Source organism: Rattus norvegicus, chromosome 16 (genome assembly GCF_021556685.1).
Source record: "Rattus norvegicus strain SHRSP/BbbUtx chromosome 16, alternate assembly SHRSP_T2T, whole genome shotgun sequence".
Classification (NCBI taxonomy): Eukaryota; Metazoa; Chordata; class Mammalia; order Rodentia; family Muridae; genus Rattus; species Rattus norvegicus.
The window spans coordinates 39,472,771-39,492,956 of NC_141549.1; the positions used below are offsets into that span (position 1 = coordinate 39,472,771).

A 20,186-nucleotide genomic window follows, 5' to 3' on the forward strand; every position below is an offset into this window, starting at 1 on the left:
TTGTTAATCTATGTCTTTTTATTGGGGAGTTGAGGCCATTGATATTGATAGATATTAAGGAATAGTGATTATTGCTTCCCGTTATATTCATATTTGGAAGTGAGGTTATGTTTGTGTGCTTTCATTCTCTTTGTTTTGTTGCCAAGATGATTAGTTTCTTGCTTCTAGGGTATAGCTTGCCTCCTTATGTTGGGCTTTACCCTTTATTATCCTTTGTAGTGCTGGACTTGTAGAAAGATATTGTGTAAATTTGGTTTTGTCATGGAATATCTTGGTTTCTCCATCTATGTTAATTGAGAGTTTTGCAGGATACAGTAACCTGGGCTGGCATTTGTGTTCTCTTAGGGTCTGTATGACATCTGTCCAGGATCTTCTGGCCTTCATAGTTTCTGGCGAAAAGTCTGGTGTGATTCTGATAGGTCTGCCTTTATATGTTACTTGACCTTTTTCCCTTACTGCTTTTAATATTCTTTCTTTATTTTGTGCGTTTGGTGTTTTGACAATTATGTGACGGGAGGTGTTTCTTTTCTGGTCCAATCTATTTGGAGTTCTGTAGGCTTCTTGTATGCCTATGGGTATCTCTTTTTTTAGGTTAGGGAAGTTTTCTTCTATGATTTTGTTGAAGATATTTACTGGTCCTTTGAGCTGGGAGTCTTCACTCTCTTCTATACCTATTATCCTTAGGTTTGATCTTCTCATTGAGTCCTGGATTTCCTGTATGTTTTGGACCAGTAGCTTTTTCTGCTTTACATTATCTTTGACAGTTGAGTCAATGATTTCTATGGAATCTTCTGCTCCTGAGATTCTCTCTTCCATCTCTTGAATTCTGTTGGTGAAGCTTGTATCTACAGCTCCTTGTCTTTTCTTTTGATTTTCTATGTCCAGGGTTGTTTCCATGTGTTCTTTCTTGATTGCTTCTATTTCCATTTTTAATTCCTTCAACTGTTTGATTGTGTTTTCCTGGAATTCTTTCAGGGATTTTTGCGATTCCTCTCTGTAGGCTTCTACTTGTTCTCTAAGGGAGTTCTTTATGTCTTTCTTGAAGTCCTCCAGCATCATGATCAAATATGATTTTGAAACTAGGTCTTGCTTTTCTGGTGTGTTTGGATATTCCGTGTTTGCTTTGGTGGGAGAATTGGGCTCCGATGATGCCATGTAGTCTTGGTTTCTGTTGCTTGGGTTCCTGCGCTTGCCTCTCGCCATCAGATTATCTCTAGTGTTACTTTGTTCTGCTATTTCTGACAGTGGCTAGACTGTCCTATAACCTGTGTGTCAGGAGTGCTGTAGACCTGTTTTCCTGTTTTCTCTCAGCCAGTTATGGGGACAGAGTGTTCTGCTTTCGGGCGTGTAGTTTTTCCTCTCTACAGGTCTTCAGCTGTTCCTGTGGGCCTGTGTCTTTAGTTCACCAGGCAGGTCTCTTGCAGGGGAAAAGCTGGTCCTACCTGTATCTCCAAGGCTCAAGTTTGCTCGTGGGGCACTGCCCAAGTCCTCTCCGCTGTGGCAGCAACCGGGAAAATCCGCGCCGCTCCTTCCGGGAGCCTCCGTGCACCAGGGTTTAAGATGACGTCTGGTGTTTTCCTCTGGCGCCTGGATGTGCACAGAGTGCAGTCTCCTCTGGCTTCCCAGGCGTGTCCGCCTGTCTGAAGGTTCAGCTCTCCCTCCCACGGGATTTGGGTGCAGAGAACTGTTTATCTGGTCTGTTTCCTTCAGGTTCCGGCAGTGGCTCAGGCGCAGGGGTCCTGCCGCTCCCGGGCCCTCCCCTACGGGAACCCAGAGGCCTTATACAGTTGCCTCTTGGGCCAGGGATGTGGGCAGGGGTGGGCAGTGTTGGTGGTCTCCTCCGCTCTGCAGCCTCAGGAGTGCCCACTTGATCAGGTGGTGAGGTCTCTCTCCCACGGGGTTTGGGAGCAGAGAGCTGCTGCGGTCCGGGATCCCTCTAGCTGTTTTAGTTGCAAGTATTTTATCACAACAATGAAAAACGAAAACACTCCATCTCTAAGATGCTTTCAGAAGTATAAATTATCAATGACAATTTTTTTCATGAATTTCTTTGAGATGTTGGCAACACACTTATTTTTAAAAATAATCTTGTACAGATTAAACAAATCATATCTGTGCGTCAGATTTGATGTGTTAGTCTCCATTTTCAGATTTGGTTGAGAGTATCAGCTAGTTTCTTTAAATTTTTGCATGGACCTGTGTATGAAAGTGGTCACACAAAGAAGTAAAGGGTTCTAAAAGAGTGGGAAAGAAAAGGTCAGGATCCAGAGATAAATTTCCATTAACTCATAATTGCTGCAGGCTACAATCAAAGTGAGACAAGAAAGCTGTGTGTTCTAAAAGCCAGAGAAGTGATTTGAAGCGTGTTGTTAACTTCCATCAAAGGAGGCAGCAATCACCTGCAGCAGGTGCAGGAACTGAGTCCAGACAGAATGGTCCCTTTGGAATAGTGATAACTATCATGTAATTAACCCTACAGTCATGTCTTTCAGGGAAGAGCTCTTCTGTAGATGCTCTTCATAAACACAAAGGGATTTATTTTTAAAAAGTAAACAAAGTACTACTTATTTACCATACACAATGCCTATTTTTAAGTACAACACACTCACACACACACACACACACAGACACAGACACACACACACACACTCATAAAATCCCCATGGGGAAAAGGAAGAAATATTTTTTTAACGCTTCACAAATTTGCGTGTCATCCTTGCGCAAGGGCCATGCTAATCTTCTCTGTACCGTTCCATTTTTAGTATATGTGCTACTGAAGCGAGCATGGAAGAAATATTTTTAAAATAACATACAATATACAAATATTCCTTCAGATGGTTTAAGATTTTTCTGTTAAGCTCACATTGTAGAAAATGCATATGAACTTAGAGGACAGTAACAAGACACTAGTGTTTAGAAACTGGTGATGCTGTGGGCTGGGGAGATGCTCAGTGATTAAGGGCATTGCTGTCCAAGCATGAGGATAGGAGTTCACTTCCCCAGAAAACCATGTAAGGGCCAGTTGGACATGGTGATCTGCATGTATTTGTGCCTCGAAGACAGAGAAAGAGAATCCCCCAAAGTGAGCTAGGTAGCAAGACTAGCCATATCGTTGAGTTCTGAGTTTGATTGAGAGATTTTGCCTAATTGAATACAATAGAAGAGCAATCTTCCATATTTCCAACCTCAACCTCAGGCCTCCATATTTAAATATTTACACACAGACTTGCACATGTGTAACACATCCCCCCACAAACACACAACACACACATACACACACACAAAAGGACACACAGACTTGCACACACCACATATGCATATTACTCACATATTTGCACACACACAATTATACACACATTTGTATACATACATTTGCATACACACATTCAAACACACACACTCATACACACGCACACTTATCCACACACTTGCACGCACACATATTTGCACAAACACAGAAAAGAAAAGAAATTTGTGGTTTTACAACATGATTAACATGATTAATCATCATGAATAAACTGCACTAGGATTTGACATTATGCAGTAAACTTATTTGCCACTTCAAACTCAGAGGATGAACCTAGTGTTATTCTTTAACATAAATATGTCCTGTGCAGAACCATATGTATTAAGAGGGAAAATCAAAAGAAGAAAGAATGAGGGCTGGAGATAAAGACCAACAATTGTCTAGCATGAGCAATGTCCTGGGTTTAATGCCTAGCACTACAATTAAAAATACAAAAGGAAGGAAGATATATTGAACATCAATTTCTGGTATATCCAAGGATGACTAGGAAAACAAGGTTGCTTGAGACTGAGTAGTTAATGGGAGTATTTCTTGGTGTGTATGAGCCAGTTGCTTCTTAATTTTTGTCAACTTTTCTGGTATCTTTACCCTTCCTTTTCTTTTCCTGTATGGCCCAATTTTAATATACGCTTAGTGGATAAACAGTGTTGATACTGTGAGACAATATAGCCAGACTTTAAAACATACGAAATTAAATTGTTTTTATCGATAATTTAAAATACTGTTTATATACAGATATTTGAGAAAAGTAACTTATCATTATTATTTAGAAATAATAGATTGAGTATTTTAAAAAAGAATTATTTGGGTACTGGAATATCCAGACTTACTCAGACGAGAGTAGTGAGAGAAGTATCTTAATGTCTAGGGTTAGTTCTTCTACTGCCTCAAAATATGTGCTTGGTTACACTTCCACACAGTGCATAAAATAAGAAAATAATAGTATCTATCTTCACATAGCTCTGTAAAAGGCTTTTGAGAAAATAGAAAAATGAACAGAAATAGTTTAGGATAAAATTTTTATTTGCCTGATGTAATTGTGCTCTCAGAGGTTTACTATCAAATAAGCTCGCCTTTTCGTGTTCTTTCTGAGCTCTGGCTGGCTGGTTCAATTCAGCTGCTCTGGCTCAAACTCTTTTCTAAGTTGACTGATTCAAGCTGGCTTCTCTTGGCTTATCACTGAATTGTTCTGCTTAGCCTCAAACTAACTCTGGGAGTTTGTTCTAATCTTCTGATTCCTTCTTATTCTCTGCCTTCAACTGTCAGTGCTGACCAGCACTGAACTGCATGGACTAACAAACTCAGCTCCACACAGCACTCACTACCTGACTCCTAACTGACTCAACTCCCTCTCTGCACTGCTCTGAAATAGCTTCTGTTTCCTGTGCTGGTCTCCTGAGAGTTGGGTGTATTCTGCCTGTGATTTATTCTGTCAATTGTTTCCTCTGATTCATCATTTTGTCTGCCTTTCAATTAGATATCACTTTCAAACATGGCTACTTTCTTCTACAAATGAATTTTACCTTAAGTATATGTCTGTATTCTAGCCAAATTGTACTGTAATCCAGGATGTGTTCTGCATTCTAACTGGATCACATAGGCCTAGAAGGTCTTTGGATGTTTTCCTTTGCCAGAGCAGTCATGTTGCTGGATTAAAATTCCTGTACAATTTCGGTGAGCCTAAATATAGAATCCATGTAGAGTCTAGGGTTTGGCAAGATCAGAAGCCTAAAATAATTTGAAAGATATGTAGATGAGACTTGTGAGTTATATATAGAAGTTGCAATAGAGTGCAGCTGTTAAGTGTTGATGAGTGGGACACTCATAGGGTGGAGAGAACAAAGAGTAGAACTTTGTTGAATCCACCTCTTCCCAGGAGAGAAGGATTTTACTTTAGTAAAATTGTATGTAAGTAGTGAAGACTGAACAGCAGTATCTTCTTTTTAGAGCTTGCAAGGTAAGGGAAAATGTCAAGGATAGGGAGAGAAAATTTTTCTGAATGGATACCCAAAAGGAGGGAGCTGGAGAGGAGAGAGGTCCAACTCAATAAGAACTTTGGTTGTATCTGAGAGGTGGAAAAGTTCAGCAGCCATCATCAAAATTATTCTCATTGTACAAACGTAAGTAATGCTTCCACGCTTAATTCTGAAACAGAGAGTAGTGTAAGCCTGAGTATTCCTGACAGTCTGGAATTAGAATTGAGCTGTGGAAGCTAGCTGTGCCTTCTAACCCATGAAATCCTGCGATTCACGGCTCCTGTTTTACTGGGTTCCCAGTCCTTAGCACACTTGGGGATTCTCAAGTTTCCCATGCCAACCTCTGATGTGCTCCATGGAGAATCCTAGTCAATTAGGACCTGCCCTCTCTTCATTTCAGACTTCACTGTAGAGCAAGAGTCTCTGCGGATCTTTCTGTTCTGTCAGGTTCCCATCCTAGCCTATGGCTTTTGCTGGCTTCAGATTTTGGTTTAGGCCAATTGCGTCTGGAAGCACTAGGAGAAGGGGCACAGTCAAGAAGATGAGCGTTCTTTCTGAGGTGCTCCCGGGATGGGGATTTTCAGTGTTAAAAATGGGAAAGTCCCAGGCAAACCTAGACAAGTTAGTCATGTTCGGAAAGGGAGAAAGAGGAAATGCAGGATTCCAAACGCAGTGTGGAATATTTATACAAAACCAGCCCCTTTACACTAAAAAGATTAACCTACTCTTAGCATATTTCCTATGACCTTAAAAGAAACCCCGGCTCTTTGTTTGTCTTGAGAAGTATGTGTCTTAAAACCCTGTAATAAATCCTTTTGTGCTTAAACTAGCTCAAGCAGACTTTCTTGCCGTCAACTGAACTCTACCTGACTCAGAACCACATGTTCTATTTACACTGAGGAGATTTCTCTAATGAGCTAAAAATCATTTTAAGAGAACTTGCATCTGGGAGTTCTGCGGATTGTTTCTCTTTAGGTCAGCCATTTTCTTCCCTTCTTTTGATAGTAATAGCCAACCCGATTTTCTGTTGGGGCAGCAGCTTATCCCGAGTTTTAGTCTGGGGAGGGATGCTTTATACACAGGTCCAGACGATAAATCATTTGCCCTTTCAAGCTGGTGTGATGGTTCAGACACTGGCACGTGACCCAACAGGGCTAATGAGGATTACCATTTGGAAATTTCACTTCAGCTAGCAAGAAGGAACGTTTGGTTTTTGCTATCTATAACTATGAAAGGGATAATTTTACTTGCTTGTGGGCACAAAACTGTTTGAAAAGAAATCAGATCGCGAAGGAGAAAATGAAACCTCTGGCTTCATAGCACTATTGGTACTTTGGGGTCTGGTCATGCCAGAAATGGCTTTGCACTTATACACATCAGTATTACTTGCTGTTTTCTTAAATCAAACCCAAGGGGTATTTCTGTTGCTACATAATTAAAATGTACGTAGGAGTTTGATGTTATAACATGGAACTCAAGCCACATATGGTGGTACACTGCAGTAAGCTCAGCACTTAGGAGACTGAAGCAAAAGGATCATGAGTTTGAGGCCAGCCTGAGCTATAAAGTAAGACTCCAAGAAATAAATTAGAAATGAAAAAAACTAAGGGTCTAACTAACACAAAATGATTCACTTATTATAAATATGTACTTCTTGTTCAATATATGATGCAATTTTAAGTAAATGATTGGCATATGCATGTTCAGGAACACCTATACTATTTAAAATGAGAAATTTGATAAAGCCCATCCCTTTTTTTTTCAGTTTGACACTATCATTTGCTACTTTGATGCTTTAGGAAAGTTGCTTAACTCTGTGCTTCATTTTTCTCATTCAGTAACTGCAGATAATAATGGTAATTAATTACCTCATATAGTTACTGTGTGCAGATTGTCATAGTAGCTATGACAGCAGTCTAGTACTTTAAAGTAATGGAGTCTTGTTAATAGTTGCTTTTGTATATCCCTCTGAGCCATTTTAATGTAATAGGCTTTAGAAAGTTTAAGAACAAATATGCAAACAAATATATAATGCCCTTGAATATGAAAAATATTTTAAGTAGCTACATTAACAATTGGGGTGAGGCTAAACAGTTATAATGCACAATAAACACTTTTATGAATTGTCTAGGTCATACTAATTTTGTTCATTTTAACTTTATTTATTGTATTGTTTCTCAAAAAGGAGACACAACCATCAGTTATATATTAACAATTATACACACACACACACACACACACACACACACACACAAATGGAAGATGTTTGTGAGAGTAGGTTTTAAAGAACATCTTTGTTAGAGTAAATACTGTAATGGACAATAAATAACCTCATTAACAGCATGGTTCTCCACTGCTTTTTCTCTCAAAAAGGAAACAAAAGATTAGAATTGAGTCATATATCCAGCGTGAAATATAGGGTATTTCAATTAAGATTCAAGTTGACTTTTTAAAGTGTTGTTCAAGTCAAATGCTACCCCACGTCAATTGCTCCCAGCTGCTGAATGAGTTTGTAAAGTCACAGGGCACTGTAACAGCATTGTCTGCAACACTTCTTAATTTTGCTTTTAGAACCCAGAAGATAAATCACAAAATGTATCACCGCCTATGAAATAAATAAACAGCGAATGAAAAATAAAAATAAATGAATAATCTTTTTCCCCCTTTGCCAAGATACACATGGAAAACTGCTAAAATGTGCGTGCAAATGTGCCAGGCGATACACCAATTCCTTTCAATGTTAATTTTACACCTGACTGTTGTGAGTTTGCGCTCTTCAGTACATATGCTGAATGGTTTTTATTTTTAATCTGCAGATTTTTTTGAAATGCATTTGAAGCTCATGAAACACCAGCACGGTGCAATTAGGACTAATGTCATTTTAATAGAATCTCACTGCATAGCATCCATAATAAACGAGGAGGAAAACAGAAGCCCCTTTCAGTCCTCAAGCACAGCTCACACTGCCTGACTTTCTAAACTCCTGTGTCTAAAAGAAAACTAAATGGAATTTTTGAAACAAGTGTTCACCTATAAAAATTTGTTCCAGAATCCAGTCGTCTCAGGTTGAACTGAAAAAAAAAAGCTTCGTTGCTGGCCCAGGGTTTACTCAGCGTTTTTCATTTCTGTTTGTAATCCCTGTCATCTTTGTTTCTTATGCTTTGGCTAAAAAGGGCGACTCGTATTTATTGGAACTGGGTTTCAATAAACATTATGCATTATGGTGAACCAGAGAGTGATTTATTGATAATTTGTCACTTATATTTATGAAATTGTAGACCCCAGAGCTCCAGAGCTGGTAAATCATATTCTACAGCCCCATGTGTGGAGGCTACCCACTCTGTTCTGTTACTGCCGAAAGACCCGCTTCATGCTGGTTCCCTGCACAGCTCAGGCCTCAGTAATCACACAGTTGTTAATACAAAACAAGAATAAAGAACAACTGTTGCTGATTTAAGTTTTTTCCCCCCAATATGTTTTTAATTTAATTCTCGAGTTGCAGAAATAATAAACTGATAAAATATAATTAGATGTGAGATTACAACCTAATGAGGCCAGAAAAGGGGCAAGAATGTAAAGGGAACAGCGGATTGTGTGGAATTCCTTTTGCAAAAGTTTGTTTATTATGATACAGCTGTCTAGAGTTTTCACACAGTTTCCAGATGCAGGCAGCTGTTGGTCCTTTGCTATTAAAGAAACAAAGGTTCAGAGTTCATGTTGATCCACTTGTTCTATATTAGTGATGTTTAAGATGACACTTGACTGAGCAGTGGCCTCCAGTCACAGGCGAGGTTGTCAAGATGGACATGGTGTTCCCTTGCCTCTTGTCTCTCACTTATCTCTGCTGCCAACCACTCTAGCAGCAAGCTGCCCCACTCTTCCTAACATGTTTATCTCCCGTGGTGATGTCAGCAGAACTCAGCAAATCTAATATTCATGCTCAAACAGGTTTGCTGGTGCTCTTTGCTTATAAGAATAGGCCCCGTATCAGCCTGGCAGCTGCTTCCTCTAGATAGGGAGACAGGACTTTGTGTTTCAAGTTCCTCCTGACAGGACTTGGACGTTGAACAAAGCACCTGCCTACTGTACTTCCATCCCCCTTCTTCTTTTCCAGAAGACCCAATCTCACTGTGTTCCTTTCCTGCAGATGTGACACATCTTTTTCCATTTAGCCAATTCATTCGGATATAAAATGTTTATACCAGTTAAATAATGCACCTTTTTCTTTTATAAAAAAGAAACAATTAAAGTTGGCTTTAGAAAATAGAGTTGAGACAAAAAGATTATTTAAAGGTAAAGAGCGAGGTGAGGTCTTAGGTTTATGAAGTTAAGCAGTTGGAAAATGGACATGTTCATGTAGACTTTTGTAAAAAATTTTATGAAGTACTCCCTGATATCTCATTATAATTCTAGAACAGTTAGTTACTCTGTTTCCAGTTTCAAGTTCTAATTTATGATTCAGTGGCAAATTTTGCTGGAGAGATGGTGAAACTGGCATAATTATCTGTGATTTTGGGTTTCTTTCACATTTTCTGATACAAATCCTTATCTTTATTGTGAAGCCATGCAACTGTGAATGTAAAATCACCAATCATATCAATCAAAATTATTAGAAGCTTATTAAATCAAAGATATCATGTTATACTTGGTTTACTAAGTTTATCCTTAGTGGAAGGGCATTTGCCTTATATACACAAGGGCCTAAGTTGAAACTCTAGTTAAATACCTAGCAACCTCCCACCTCTAACAATGTAGAACTTACTTAGAACATAAATTTAACATAGTTTCTATATTTCTTTATTTATGTAGGAGTGGCACACATCAAAATTGTTTCTAAATACATCTTGCTATTATTTTTATGCATGACATTATAACAATTTTAGTGGCCTCTTTAAATTACCAGTTCTTCTCTACATAATTTTGTATGACTTTTCAATTTTGAATAGTGGAATGCCATTCCATTATTGGAAAATTAAAGTGAAAAATATTATTGGAACCACAATATTAAATATTTTGGCTGATCCACAGGTACATGGCAGAAAGACAGCTAGCTGGAAATGATGTAGGCTTTTGAAATCTCCAAGTCTACCCATAGTGACAGATCTCCTCTCACAAGGCCACACCTTCTAATCCTTCCCAAGCAGTTTCAACAATTGGGAAACTCAATTGATGGGCCATTCTCTTTCAAATCACCCAAAGGCACAAGATTTGCTTGGGGCACAGATTAACAAATGCCAAGACCCACAGCCAGACAATATGCAGAGAGTAGAGACCTTGGAATCCTCAGTCCTAAAAGGAATACCTCCATTGAATCTCTCCCCTCAGGGATCAGGGAACCATGAGGAAGAGGAGGCAGAAAAGTATAAGAACCAGAGGGGATGGAGGACACCAAGGAATTAGAGTTCTTGTAATCAACAGAATCCATGCATGTATGATCTGAGACTGAGACTGTGGCAGTATACACAGGGTCTGCATGGTCTGTACCAGATGCAGTTCTAGAGATGAAAGGAGGAGAGGACAAATGTTCCTATCCCTTATCCAGAAGCAATATGCAATTGATAAACACTGGCAAATGAAAATTAGTTTTCTTCAAGGGGATTCACTGGAGAAACAAACTACTCATAATGGTAGGCTACATGCCTAGCAATAGATGGCCAACACAAAAGGAACATATGGCATCATTGGAGAGTCCTTGTTTCAAAATGTGTTTCTTCTATAAATTTTCATATTTATTTTTACACACACATATCACATATAAAACATACATATAAAATGTATTTAAACACGCAGAAACACACACATGCACAAACACACTTATATATAACATAAAATACATTATATATGTGTGTGTGTGTGTCACATAGAAACACACACACACACACACACACACACACACATATTCTTCTCTTTTTACCCTACAGTTCCTTTGCATATTATGACTTCTAGTTTAGTGCTTTTATGGAATTTATCCCTGTATGAATGAATGGATCTCTGAGTCTATATCTGTTTCATGTGCCTTCTCATGGGCTTTTTGTTTGGTCCAATTCTGATGTGTTAGTTTCTGTTTTATTATATTATATTGTTGTTCCTTAGAAGCATGTTTGTTTTTGTAATGAAAGACAGAAAAGGAGTGATCTAATAAGAGCAGAAGTAGGGAGGAACTGGGGGAGCGAAATCAGGTTATATTATGTAAGAATAAAATCCATTTTCAATAAAAGGTGAAATATAGAAAACTAACAAAAGCTTTATTGTCTTTCTAATTTAATTGCTTTCATATAAGTTTACAACAGTAACAACAAACGCTGTGCCTGTTTGACCCAAAGGTAACAGACTTGGCACTACATATTTAAGACTTTTCATAGTCTTTCATGTAGGTATCATCATTTTTTAAAAGAAGATTTATTTTTACTTGTGTGTGCATGTGTATATGTCATATGTGAGCAACTGCTCTTAGAGACCAGAAAAGACTGCCGAATCCCCTGGAGCTGGAGTTGTAGTTGGTATGAGCCACCTGACATAGGTGCTGGGAATCAAACTCATGTGTTCTGGAAAAGCAGCAAATCTCTTAATTGCTAAGCAATCTCTCCAGTCTACTTGTATAGGCATTGTTATTATTTACAATTTACACATGACAAAACCAGCAGGGAGAGGTTAAAAAAAACCAAAATAAAAAACAAAGAAACAAACAAAAAGTCAAGTTCATGTGGTTATTCTAAGTAGAGTCCTTTTCCTCTTATGAACAGTAGTACGTTTGAATGTGATAGGCTAATTGTTGTTGAATAGATGAAGGATTTCTGGAAGTATTTTAAGATCCTTAGTCAATGGCTTTAAATAAATCATAAATAAAGTTATATATTTAGTTAGATGAACCATTGCGGATTTTTTTTCTGGTAAAGTTTGTTGCCTTGTCTTCCTATATAAAATATGTGATTCACCAGACCCATTAGAAAGGAATGGGTCCTTCCAGAAAGAACAACCAAATGCTATGGAAGGTGAAAGGGACCATGGATTGGGCCATATACCAAGAAGTCCAGATGTTGAGATCATTCCCAACCAACAACTGTCAAATAAACCAACCAAAGTAAAACAAATATTGACTACAGGACTTAAGTTAAACAAGCCACAATGAACAGTCTATATAACAAAATTAATAAACATGGAGGATGATCCTGACTTCCATCTAAGAACTTAGCTGTGGCTGATACCTTGAGTTAAGTTGTGGATGACCCTGAGCCCATACCGTATCATGGCATCATGGAAGGATATGAGCTACTAATCTAACACATGGAGAAAGTATTTTAGCTTCTATAATATATAGAGCAGCAGTTGAAAATGAGCATGGTTATTAACTTGGAAAGGGTTATCTTTTAAGTCTGATTGGTTCTTTAACCATTGCTTCCCCTGACCCTACACACACTTTTATCGTACTTCATACTCATTCTATGCACAGTCATTCTTGATCTTCTGTGACTGAGGTTCAAGATCAAATTATAACTCAAAGTCTATTTGCTAGTCTTTGTGTTTGTGCTAGAATCCTAATAAGGCATCTGTAGGCATCAGGGCTCAGCTGGTCTAGGCTTATATGTTGAGGAAGAACAGGGCTGGAAAATTTGTGGATATTCTCATATTTGGTGTCAACTCTATGAAGTTAATACCAAGTGTTGACACATTACCCTTAGGCTGATAAGCTGCTAAGAATTTTATGCATGTGGTAATAATATAAACACCATTTTGGTTTGTCATTAGCAAACATGTTGGCATATTAAGTGATGTGGATTTTTTTTCTGGTAAAGTTTGTTGCCTTGTCTTCCTATATAAAATATGTGATTCACCAGACCCAATTTCACCTCTTTTCAAGTAAAGAGTCCATGAAAGAAACAAGAAAGAATTGAAGTATAAGCAAGAAAGATGAGAATACAAATTGTGTGGAGTTACAGAATAAAATCAAGCACAAATTCAAAGGATGTAATGGAAATGGATCTTTTCTTTGTCCAACCAAGCAAGTTCTTTGTGCAACAATGAGGGCATTGGGGTAGGTACAGCTGTGTTGTCATAGTGTCTAGAAGGAGAAATCAGAATCACATGCAGTTTTCTTTATATCCCACTCACCTAATAAGACAAGCACCACAATCCAAAGAGATTCCTAAGCATCCCTTGAATATTTTTCTTTCTTTCTTTTTTATTAGATATTTACATTTCAAATGTTTTTTAACATTTATTTACATTTCAAATGTTATTCCCTTTCCTGGTTTCCTGTCTATAAGCCTCCATCACCTCCCCTCTCCCATACGGGTGTTCACTCCCCCATCTACCTCTCTTCTGCCACCCCCCAACCCCGACATTCCCCTGCACTGGGGGTCCAACGTTGGCAGGACCAAGGGTTTCTCTTGAACATGTTATTTGGAGAGTGAGCTGTGTTCTTTGTCAACCAGAAACCAGAAACCAAAGGAGCATGAAATATTCTACAAAGTCTCTTTATGTATAGATGAGGTACAAGCATCGGACACTCTGTACCTTTTCCCTATCACCAGCTACTCTCTGGTGTTCTGGAAGCTCTTAGGTCACAGATGTGATTCTAAAGATTGGCTGTCAGTTGAAGATCTTAAAATAATTGCATCAATGTTCATATGTCGACATATAGTTCTCTTCATTAAAAGAGATAGGAACTAATAGAAATGTCTTAAGTCATAAGAACAGAGAAAAGTAGGGATGCAGGGAAGATAGTTTACTTGATAATGTGCATGCTGCATAAGCACAAGGAAGCCATGCGACAAAGCCAGGCATGGTGGCATACATTTGTAATCCCTGTGCTGGAGAGGCAGAGACAGGCAGATCTCTGAAGTTAGCTGGCTAGCCAGCTTAGCCTACTTAATGAGCTTCAGGCCCAAAAGAGACCCTACCTCAAAAATTAAGACAGATAGCTCCTGAGGAATGACATCAAAGGTTATTCTCTCACCCATAAACAAAATGCTTGTGCACACACATACACACAGAAATAAATGGAGAGTAGATGTGTTGCTGTCAAGGTCCAATTTCACTGATAAAGCAAACTGATTGGGTCATTATATTGATAACCATCAATACCATGTGACAAGCTGGTATCCATAGAGATCATGACTTGTCCAATGTTGGGTAATGAGTTACTGCTTTCTACTGTCTCACTGGTCTTTCACCTGGTCTTTATTTAACATGCATTGGAATAACACTTACTTCCAATAACGGAAAACTGAAAACACATTCTCTTTCCCTTCCTCATTTGTTTTTGCTTCCCTCAGCCCCTTTGCATTCTGTCTCTCTTTTCCTTACTTCTTCCTTACTGTACCATGAAACAGCAGAGGAGGATCTCAGTGTGGGATGGGTTTCACGGGTCACAGAAACCAAGACATTGTTGTACCTTAAAGTGTGTATTTAGGAAGATAAGGGAAAAGAAAAGAATTCTTAAAAGTATACCCAGAAGTGGCTCCAAGTGGCTCTTTGGCAAGGTTGACTGATGAGCAAGAAAGATTTGTGAGCACTGGGGGGTGTGAATCCTTGTGGGTCCTAAAAGGTGAATGATCAGACAATTCTGATGAGCACTCAATTAGTGGTTACAAAGACTGGATTAGAGACAACGTGAATATACAGAACCTATTCTTGCTAGTGAGGGGCAGCATACATACTTTCTTTCCGAAGGTTTAAGATGCTATCTTTACTTATTCTTGTTTCCCTGCAACTAGAAAGTTCTCTGAGATAAGTCAGTTCTTTAGTCCCAGGACCTTGTTCTTGATAGATGCTCTACAAATATTTGTCAAGTGAGTAGACGAATGTAAACACCTATGAATATATGTACATATATATGCATATGAATATATATTTGTGAATATATCCCAGTAAAGACCAAATTAGACATGTCATAGAAAGAACTTAATTTGCAAATGTTGGGAAAAGAGAAGGAAAACTTTCTTCTAGAGTGTCAAATTTGGTGAGATGCAAAGACCTAGCAAGTTGTCAGTGTTTGTTTATTAGATTCAAAATTCAAACTATCAGAGATCTATACACTTCTGCATTAGGATGAAGAGGTATAGTCTTCCTTCTATCTGGCTCTACCAGTCTCTATGTGAAATGCTAGTCAAGGGTACCAGAGTGACATCCTTGATCATGAGGCGAGATGAAGGGATTTAAAAACTTTTCTTTCTTCTCTTTAGAAGATTTGCTTTAATTTAATTTCAGCCTCATAGAATGTGGTTTTCATACCATTTAACCAAGCAGAAACTAGTCTGGCTCAAGAGTAATGGACAAGAAGGTAGAGGCATAAAGTCTTGAGCAGCACTGTTAAATGATATATGTCCAAGGTCTTGATTCTAATAAAGAATCTGTGAACTGTGAGCAATCTCTAAACGTATCTTGAAGAAAGATGGCTGAAATATGTTTGTCTTTAGTTGAAAAGCCAATCCATAAAACCACGAGAGTTCCTAAAATCTTAAGCATTTCATGGCCAGCGAGGACCAGACGGTCCTGCGTCCTCTCCCCGGAGCCTGGGATGTTAAAATACCATCAAGGTCCTTGAGTAAACTGATATTTTCACCTCATAAAAATACCTTTGCATGTTCACCTGAGAAGGAAAAAGTGACATTTTTTCCTGGTGGCTCTCATGAAGAATCCCAGTACCCCTTTCAAACGGAAGAAATGGCAAAAATCTTCATTTCCAGATGCTTGGGGATGCAATGGAGGAAATTAGCTTTGATTCCTTCAACAGTGTTTTTCCCCCCAAAAGTATAAAATTCTATGTACAACCATGTATACAGATGGGCAGATATGTCCACATCCTTTAAAACCTCTTAGGCCCCTCTCCCCCTTTCTCAGATTCCCATTCTTCTTTCAAATTATGCAAATGCAAAAATTTCAGCGGGAGGTCTGTGCTTTCAAACCTCGGAGAACGATTCTGAACTTATGTGTCTGTTCTCCTTGACCCCTGAATATCGCAAAGGATGTTCAGTTTTAAAGAGTGTATGCGGGACATGGTTATTTTGTATCTGTGAGAATCCTAAAGGCCTTTCCATTTGATCTACCGATCTTTCTGATCAAAATTGATATTGGAAACCCAAATTCGCATGTTAACACTGCATAGTTTAAGCATTTCTAGTCCTTCTGCTGTGTTGCAGTGTTCATTTCTTTTCCATTGCTCTTGGCATCTCAGATGCTAAGTGCCCAATGACAGCCTGTAGAGGTTTCCCCATAATCCACCTTTATCCATTAACAGACACTCAATCACTAAAGTGCTTACTAGACTAAACATATTTATCCAACCAAATCACACTTTACAATGCTAATCTGCCAATCAGACCCCAGCTATTAACAAGGAACTGCTTCAAGGGGATTCTGATGTTTGTGCTGTGAAGAGCCTGCTTGCCTCCAACAAACCACTAAACCAAATTAACATAGCTGTATCCTCATAAAAGAAACCAGATATCCTGTTGTGAAAATAGAGAGTGTGGTGGGACAGGACTCCTTTGATGGCTAACAGTGTGGCAGACAAGGCTTCAGACTTCAAATCTGGCTACCACAAAGTCATTACCATCGTCAGGCCTCTGAGTACTTGAAAAGCAGAATAAAAATGTAGTGTTGGGTAACCCAGTAAGTCCTCAGCTCGCTCAGTTACTATTATAACTGCAAATAAGCACCGTAATTGTTGGATAAGACTTCTTAATTCTAATTGCTCCTTCAACCAAGATCATGTTGTAAAAGTGCTTGCATTAGCCAAAACTCAAATCCAAGACACACAAATGTGGTAGTAATAATAATTCTTTTTATTGGCCTGGCAGAGAGGAAGAGAACAAAGCTTTAAAAACTTCAAAGTTCTGACCAGGAAAAAAAACCCTGAATTGGAGAAACTCATATACTCTTTGCCCCTTTATTAGTCCAATATTTACTAAGTACCATCACCACTAGTTAAAGCACCAGCATGTTTTTCTTGTCACCTCTGAGAAAGTTACCAATCCACACTGCTGGACTAATTTAAGATTTCTGTCACAAACTACATAACCCAGTCCTGTATGTCTTCACTATGAGTGCTTTAAGCACTTCAGACTTCTTGGTATTACACCCCCTTTAAACAGCGAGTTTTAAGGCAGCTTTGACACTTGGTAGAGTTGGAGGTAATTTTCTTCATATTTAGCTAGCAACAGAAAGAAAACAGAATTTACTCAGGGTTAAGCTACAGACAAAACGTAAATAGTAATTCATAAAATAATAGGCCATTATGTTGTGTAAAAAAAAAGCCCGCTACTGTATCTCAGCTCGACACTTGTGGTATTAAAATGAAATATGAATTTCCAGTCTTTGCTGTTTATCAAAAATAATGAGCACTTTCTTATTTTAGCAGACTTTATAGGCACTTCTGGGGAAAATATTATGTGCGGCTAAAGCAGGTTTCTTTTGGAGGTCACTTTTCACTCTGAAATAATTTCCAAGCTGAATAAAGCATGGTGTATGCGAGCATTTTCCCAAGGATTAGCTGAATATCAATGTCAAGACTTGGTAGAAAGTTGTCATGCAACAACATGGCATAGTTTGCCAGAAATATTTCAGGAGCATGGGTATATTCCTGAAGTAGGTATAATAAGTTAAGCTTCTGGTTGTAGTTATATTTGAACTGTATCTACCTCCCCATCTCTCAGCGTAATAATGAGCTGGAAAAGTCATAAGATAAAGGAGGGGCTAGTTGGAGGGCCAGATTTTCCTTTTCTGGAAAGTGTATGTGAAACGATCTTGGTGATACAGTTAAAGAAGGAAATAAAAAAATACGAGTGGTATGTCCAGTTGATGTGATATAATTGTTCATAATTTGCGCTAATAATAGTAACATGCTTGTAAATGTATATTATTTATGTCAGTGCATACCAAATAATGATCTTGTAAAATCATTCACAGTCTACAAAATAAAACCTGCTGAAATTCTGATGAATTCCGATAAAGAAGATGTGTCACAGACAAATAAGGACGAGTGAAGCAAAATCATAGATGAGAACAATGGTACAGACATTAAGCTTTGCTTTACAAACTAGTTTTAAAACCCTTTTTCCAATTGATCTGTTGTAGAGAACAAAATGTATAATTAAAAACACATGCACGCACGTGCGCGCGCGCGCGCACACACACACACACACACACACACAAACACCACACACGCACACTGCTGACTCACTATTGCACATTGCATTTTGAAATTGCATATTCCAGTAATGGAGTCTATCATCTAGCAGATGCCTGGTTAATAACATAGTTAGTAGATAATATTCATTTGTGTGGATGCTACAGAGGAAATATACTTTGCCTTAGAAGTGTGCATGGTATGGAACTATAACATTTTTTAAATTCTTTGGAGGAAGTAGATAAACATGCTAAGCAAAGGCATCAAGGAAAGAACAGAGACAGCGGAGGAGGTTCGCAACCCTGGATCGTAAACTATTTGTCGTTCATTTCTTTGGACCTTAGTGCCTAGAATTGTCCAAGGAGGAGGCCACAACTGTTTGTTGACTGAATGGGACGGAAGTTGACCAAAGATTTAGAAGGAAGCAGACCCATGGGTTGAGGAGATTGATTTCTCCTCCACTCTGCTGAAGTGTAAAAGCTGCAAGGTGTAGCAAACGAGTCTGGGCTCCGATTCAGTTAAAGCTTGCTCTTCCAAGGCGTAACTCAGAGAATTCAGACGAAAAGTACATTACAAAAGCTATTTAGTGTATATACAAGGAACAATAAATAGACCTGAGTAGGCTGTGAATATACACACATATGTATATACACACATCCACACCCACACATTTAACAAAAGAGAAAGAGAACATAATCTCTTTGAGAGTCAGCAAAGTGGGTTTATAGGAGAGATTGAAGGGAGGAAAGGCAACGGGACATGATGTAATGTTTAATTAAAGAAAAGGCTAAATTTAAAGTAAATTGATTTGAAAATACAAAGTCCCCCGCCCCCCTTGGTGTTTCTTTGTAGTATACAGAAAGCCAGGCTACTTGCCATCAGCCTGGATTTACTTCTCTCCCTAGCTGGTGTAGGAGTTTCTTCTGCATCATCCTGACATGGATCTAATGAGAAAATGATTTGCAACTGAGGAAGAATGTTCAGATGTAAGGCCTTGTTTCAGCACCTCACATTCCAGATAAATGGTACCTTAGAAGATGCTCAGGATCAAGATATATGTCAGCTGTGAAAGCAGAGACCGTTATGGGTTTACATTTGGCTTCATCTGTTGCACACGTCTAAGTACAGCGTTATCAGCTGCCAAAATCCTCCTTCTACCTTGCAGACAGAAGTATCTGTGCTTAAAATAATGCATTGGACATTTTTCTCTTTCCATCTTTATCTTTCCCATCTGATACTTCCTCAAACCACATTCTAGTAGCTACATCTCTTGTTGCTTCTAGTTGCTGGAAGGTAACACTACATAAAAGTATTTGCCCTTCCTTTTCAAAAGCTCGATGTAGGAGATTTAATAGTTGCCAAAGAATTTAAAGATAAAGAGAAGAAGAGTGTGATGGTTAATTGTGACCATCAGCCTGATGTGAGTTAGAAACAAATCTCCGATCATGTCTGTAAGGGATTATTTTGAGCAGTTCAACTCTTACTGCCTGATACCCCATGTCTTCCTTGCCACGAGAGGATGAGTTTTCTTTCATTGGAAGACAAGAGTAAAATTCCTGCCTTCCTCAAGTTGTTTCTTGTCAGGTATTTGCCATAGGAATAAAAATAAAAATAAAAATGTAACCAGCAGAATGTATTTATTTCTCTACAATGGAGAGTTAGGGGGAAAGAAGAGAACTGTTTCCAGCAGAGACCCAGGTAGATCTTGGGGGAGAGACACCCCATGACTTAGATGTAGTTAGATTCACAGGGATGAGTTAAAACAGAATCAACA

At 38.5% G+C, this 20,186-nt stretch overlaps 1 protein-coding gene, 1 long non-coding RNA gene and 1 other non-coding gene across 2 annotated transcripts; 2 read left to right on the plus strand and 1 right to left on the minus strand.

The window, feature by feature from the left end:
• Window positions 1-20,186, plus strand: part of Erich1 (glutamate-rich 1) — a gene marked incomplete at its 5' end in the record, with an annotated part of 52,793,804 nt that overhangs the window by 8,602,211 nt on the left and 44,171,407 nt on the right.
• On the minus strand, window positions 2,680-2,786 carry LOC120097649 (U6 spliceosomal RNA). The gene has a single exon (XR_015640552.1). It is a non-coding gene; the product is annotated as a U6 spliceosomal RNA (small nuclear RNA).
• On the plus strand, window positions 5,109-9,923 carry LOC148000533 (uncharacterized). Its single transcript, XR_015639853.1, has 3 exons — window positions 5,109-5,427; window positions 6,114-6,258; window positions 8,100-9,923. It is a non-coding gene; the product is annotated as an uncharacterized LOC148000533 (long non-coding RNA).